Source organism: Dermacentor silvarum, chromosome 1 (assembly GCF_013339745.2).
Source record: "Dermacentor silvarum isolate Dsil-2018 chromosome 1, BIME_Dsil_1.4, whole genome shotgun sequence".
In the NCBI taxonomy this organism is placed as follows: Eukaryota; Metazoa; Arthropoda; class Arachnida; order Ixodida; family Ixodidae; genus Dermacentor; species Dermacentor silvarum.
Window position 1 is genome coordinate 389320744 of NC_051154.1, and position 6000 is coordinate 389326743.

Genomic DNA, 6000 nt, shown 5'->3' on the forward strand with positions numbered 1-6000 from the left:
TCCGCCTTTCCTTGACCCGGTCATTCTGTTGCACCCTTCCCATACAAAGTTGTCAATAACAGGCGGCTGCTCCAAATCTCGTAGATGCGTTTCGGTCAATGCGTACACACTAATCGCTTCATCATTCAGTTGCGTTTGAATTTCCAGCCATTTTTCCTGCTTACGACCACCCTGCATGTTAATGTAGCAAATTTTACCTTCTCTATTCTTATCCTTTCTGCATCTTTTCCTGACTCCTGGTCGCCTAATTCTGCCCTTTACTGGTGTTTCGCTATGTTCAATACTTAATCCTGCTTCCTGATTGCCTGGGGCCCGCCTAAAAAAGCTACAGCTCGTGCCGCGAATCGACTTCCGACCGGTGTTGCTACACTTTCACTAAAATGTATCCCGTCACGCACAAAAGCGCCTTCGCGGCCTGCTCGGTGCACTTCACGGTTGATGTCAATGACCGTAAAATTCATTGCTTTAGCTAGAGTCCAAATTTCCCTGTTTACTGCAAGAACTGCCCTTTCAATTTTATAACCCTGCCTTTTAACCTCTGGCACCGTGCACACCGCGATTTGTACTTCTTTTGAAACATTCCGCAGGTCGGTGACCCCTTTGGCTATTTGCTTTGTGATTCCTGCTCCTCGTCCGTTCAGTACGTCAATCACTCCGCCCATTATCACCACTAGGTGTCTCTCCTCCATTGTGTCCCACATGCGTTCCTTGGCCTTCGCGATCACCTCTCTAATCGGCTTTCCCGGAAGCGCGCTAACCTGGACTCGTTCGTCTGCCCCTACCCTCTCTGCTATCGCCGGTTCTACTTTACGCATGTTGGAATCCCCAACAAAGACAACTCGACGCTTTCCTTCCCCCTCACCGCCGAAAGCTGCCCCCGAAGTCACAATGCCCTCCCCTCCTTTCTTATCCTTGCCCTTGGCTTTGTTTTCTTCCCCGGCCGCGTCAGTGGTATCCCCTTCGTGACTATCACTGACGTTTGCGCCACTGCTTACCGGCGTGGCGGGTTCGGCTGTCTCTGCACTCGCATCGGAGCCAGCTCCGTTCGCGGTGCTCGCCTCGATGCGTTCATCATTGCTTTGCAGAATGGTGGCGCTCAGCTGGATTTCTGCGTTAGCTAGCTTTTCTTCTGCCTCCTTCCTCTGCTTCTGCTCGATTTGAAGTCCCTTTTCTAGCTTTCCAACCCGCTTAGCTAACTTATCCTTGTCTTGCTCTAGGCGGTCTAGCCGCGACCCTAGCACACACATCCTACAGATAAAATCTGCACCATTCGCTTCGCGTGCTGATTTAAACCGCGTTTCTTCCAGCGCGTAGGAACGCTCGCACTCAGAACAACGCACGCGTGGGTTCCCCCTAGTACCAACCATCATCTCGTACTAACAAGGCGTAGATGTGGAAAAGAAAAAAAAAAGTTTATTTACCTACTTTTATCTAAGCGAGAAGACCAAGAAAGTGAGAAAGCATTAAAATAATTTATAAAGATTGTTTGGCTAAGCTAACCCTCCTAAAAAACCAAAAAGTGAAATATAAAATAACAAAACTTATCTCTTTGGCACGCTGCTTCTGCTGCGCTGAAATGGCACCTCGACTCGACACGTCCGCTCCCGTCGGCTTCACTCGTGAGAGTGAAGCCGACGGGCTACCTGAGCAGCTACCGAGCTACCGAGCTACCTGAGCAGGCCAGACTGCAGCGCTGACGGCGGAAGTGGCGGTAGACGCAGGAGACAAACAAAATATAGCCTCCGAGATGGTGCACCGTGCCATGTAAGTGAGCTCGGAGGCCATTTACAAAGCGAGCTTCCGGCGTTGTCGTCCGCGAGTGCCTGTGCCTCGTCTGCGTCCCAAACAGCCGATCGCTCGCGCGTGCTCCGGTCATTGCAAGTGGTGCAGCTTTGTACGGTATCATAGATAATGATGTATACTCTTTCCAAACAGGGACATGCAAAGAACGCCGAAGTGCACACTTAAGGCCCGTCCACGTTACCGGCACGCCAACTCGCCGTACGCCGTTTGACGGTGGTTTCGCTCGCGAGCGGCGAGATTTCCTTGCCGTAGACAGGATGGGACCGGGACCCATTTGTGCTGCAGCTGTACAGCGAAGTGGCCAATCAGTGACCGAGGGGTGGTCACCCTGGCACCGACGGCAGCCTCACTGCCGCTGATCGTTCGGCGGCGCCGATATCGTCGCTAGGCCTTCTCCGGCTCACTCGAAAGCTTAAGCTGACGGCGCTTCGGAATGAATCACCGACGCTCACCAGCCGCGATATTTTCTCACCGTTGTTGTCGCTCTTCGCTATAATTATACACAAAGAAGAAAATGCGTTGATATTAGCGGCGCCGTCGGCTGTGATGCGGGCACAACCGAGCCGGTCGTCTGCCGCCGGTAGCCGTGCACTGTAGCTGAGCTCGACAAGTATCGGAGCTCTCGTTCGTGTTTAACGTTCGACAGCGGATATAATTTTTCATACAATGTAGAATTTACGCGTCACGTTATCTAGCGGAAAGTATTTTTGCTAGAAACAGAAGCTGCTGGTGATGCTATCCATGCTATGCGACTGGTGCTACGTTTTTCAGCACAGACAACCAGCGTATATGTTGGCACTAGAGCTACGAACAATTTTTATGAAGTTTTATAAGTACAAGAAGTCCTTGCTTAGTAAAAACAATTGTTCTGTTAGCGCAACATTTTGCAAAACTGACCGGCTAAATTCGTGGCCAAGGATCTGGCCACATTGCGCCACGCTTGAAATACGTCGACGCCGAGAGTCTCTTGTGGTTGAGAGCCGTCAATGAGCGTCCACGCCGCGTGCCGCCGGCCGGCGCCGACGCCGAAAATCCGTCGGAAATCCGTTCCTTGTGGTTGGGCCGTTAGTATCGAAGCGTTGAACTGTGCAATTTTTAAACACGGATTCCCTGGCAAGATTCGTGCAATCTGAAAACGTGTGCGTATGTTTCAGTGAATGCAGGCACGAATGCGTGTGTTGCCAAATTTCCGAGGGGGGGCTGTGTATACCTTACCTTCAGGGTGACTTGAAAGAAAATACAGAAATGTAATTCCAGTGGGGAACATACGTGCGCGGCGACGATGTTACCGTGTTTGAACTTTAGACGCAACCCCACAGCGACGACCACGCTAGAAATGCGCTTGGAGTCGCCAAATAGTTGCTATCGCAATAAAAGGAAATACCTCTTGCTCAGTTACCTGTTATTTTATCATAGACAACCACTTTTGCTAAACCCAGTGTATAGTGAACTAGATAGCTATCTAGATCACTATAACCTAGTGAAAGCCTTCTCACGTTCCAAAAATACTCATTTTACGGGTGGTCAGCCCGCCAGTGCAGACAACAGTAAATAAAACGAGCCCGTGCACTCTGATAACCCGTTCTTCGCAAACACAATCGGCTCGACCTGGCTGGCGCACCCTCCGTTACCGTCACTACGTCACACTAACTGAAAATGGCGCACCTTCGTTCTTACTTCTGCAAAAAGAAAACGCAATAAATATCCTATAGCGCATTCGATTAACTTTTCTTTAATAAAGCCGGGGGGCCGGCAATATCTGTGTGTTTCCAAAGGCTAAAAGGGTAAGGGGGGACGAAACAGCAGCGGTCCTCCGCGCGCACCGTGCCGTGGCTACCGATCGTGAGATAACGGCAGACGACGAGCGAGTACAAAGTACGTCCACCGCAAGTACGAAGTGCCACAGTGCGCCCGTGCCTGTGGCGAAGTTCGTGATCATGTGGGAGCCTCACGCAAGACCTACACGCTACCTTAAAACAACCTCATTCTCAACTGCAATATTTTAAATTCTGAGTGGCTTTATGTTTTGCAGCTGCAATAGTTGCCTTCGAATGCGGAATGAATTTCGGACATTTTGTAATACAGTAAGAAATTTGCCAAATTTCTTACTCCATTCCGAAACAACGCACCACCAGACGCTCTTAAAACCAAATATGCGCATAAAGTACAATTTACCTTTGAAAGAGGGGTCCTTCTCCAATTCCTTCTTCTATGCACGGCTGTATTTCGCCCACTTGCCCATGCTTAGTTTTGAGAACGGTTTTCTTACTGAACCACGTGAGAAGCGGCAGCAGATGGCGCCGAAACCAAAACAAAAAGAGAGCTTAGCCTGGTAAGACGTGTAAACACGCTTGTGATGACAACGCCATCCACTCAGTGCCGACATTGCCTAAAAACATGGCCTTCGAGATTGATTACATAACTTTTAGGGGCGAAGCTCCTTAAGCCGTGGGTCTGTACATCCTCTGTATGTAGCCACCTCTCGTTTAGTTCTTGGAGTGTTCACTAGATGGCGGTACCTGTACATCCGGCGCTCGGAGTCGCCGGATGGACAAGGCTGCAGAGCGGCGAGCGCGCAAGGCGGCGGCAGCGCGCGCTCGCAGACAGAATCTCGATGTGCGAGCCCGCGAGGCAGAAGCGCTCCGTGAAGCTGCGCGACGCCGCCGCCAAGGTCCTGCCGTACGTGAAAGAGAGGGCGTAGCGGCACGGCTGCGGCGCGAACAGGATCTGCAGAACGTCAGAGAACGGGAAGCGGCGAGAAAGCGCGCGTATCGGCAGGCAGACACCCCGATGCAGTGAGAGCTCGTGAGGCGTCTGCAAAACGCATCAGGCGAGCTCAGCCCGAAGGTGCCGACGCGCGGTTTAAGCGAGACTTTCTAGACGTTTCGTTCGGCCATAGTTGTGGTGTGTGCGACAGATTGTGGTTCTCAAACAGTCTAGTGACAATATCTTCCATCAAGAACGACCAGGCTCGCGCCAATGCCATTGCCGTTCTCCAGCGCGAGTTCCCCCGGCAGCGGTGTCCATAAAGCCGTCATAATGAAGGGACATCGCGTGCCATCCATCGTCTAAGAACAATTAAAAGTTGATTTGTATATATACACACACAGTGTTTCTCACGTCTTTCTTGATGATGTAGCGGGCGAACTTTCACTGAAGAGTCACGGTTTTACCTATGATTTCCCCTCAGGAGCTTCGCCCCACTCATCATCATTCACCCCGTGGATATGCTGTGATTTTTTTTTCGCAGCAATGAGCTTTCGGTTTTCATAAACCGGCGTTCCCAAATTTTGTCAGTGCTGACGTCCTTAATACAAAAATAGCCCAAATATAGCCATGTAGCCAACTCGGAATTTTCGACGCCAAGCCGCGTAAAAAGTAGCTCAATTTGGCTATTAATAGGCATGTTAGAGGCGCGAGACTAAATACCGACCGCAACATCGCCCAAGGTTAGTGGTATAGAAAACATCATGCTGGCAACCATGGGCTGCTCACCAAAACTAGCTCTTTTATGTACCCAGAGTGGAGGCCGAAATTCCTTAGTCAAGTCGACCAGTTGAACAGGCGAAGTGAAACTCGCTGTACATATTTTTTCGCTGCTGCCCATATGATTAATGATGGACCCGCCTATGCGCATTGTTCTGTTTATAATATTTTCTGTGTTTGTTTGTTTTAGGCAGGATCGCGTTATTTCGCGAGCGCTCACATGAATTCATGGGTAGATTGTTAAGGCTGTCAACAACTTCATCTTCGGCGATGCCTTATGTCTTGTGTGGCATGTGCGATCATTTGGATGAATCGTCTTGGTGGCGACAATTGTTGACCCTTTTTGTTTATGTAAGTGGTCGATTGTGCGAAATAAGGAATCGGTTAGTCGCATTAACCTGTGTGTGTGTTTATTTGACCAGAAATTTAGTTCGCTCCGCGGTAAAGCTTCAGACTCTTTCTATGTTCTCAAATTGCGCAATCTGTTCACATTTGTGCGCTGTTGTGTCTGGAGGTCCTTCGGGACAAAGGAGGCCGGTGCCGACTCAGACGCGCCAACCTGGCGCCCTTTCTCGCGGCCGAGAATTGTCACCTGGGACTGAGGGATTAGCAGTTGGTCTCCAGGCTACCTCATGCGTCGCTAAACGGCGGCGTCGCCCTTTGGTGCGGTTCCGTGAATTACCAGCGCCGCTCGAGCCACACCGAGGCCCG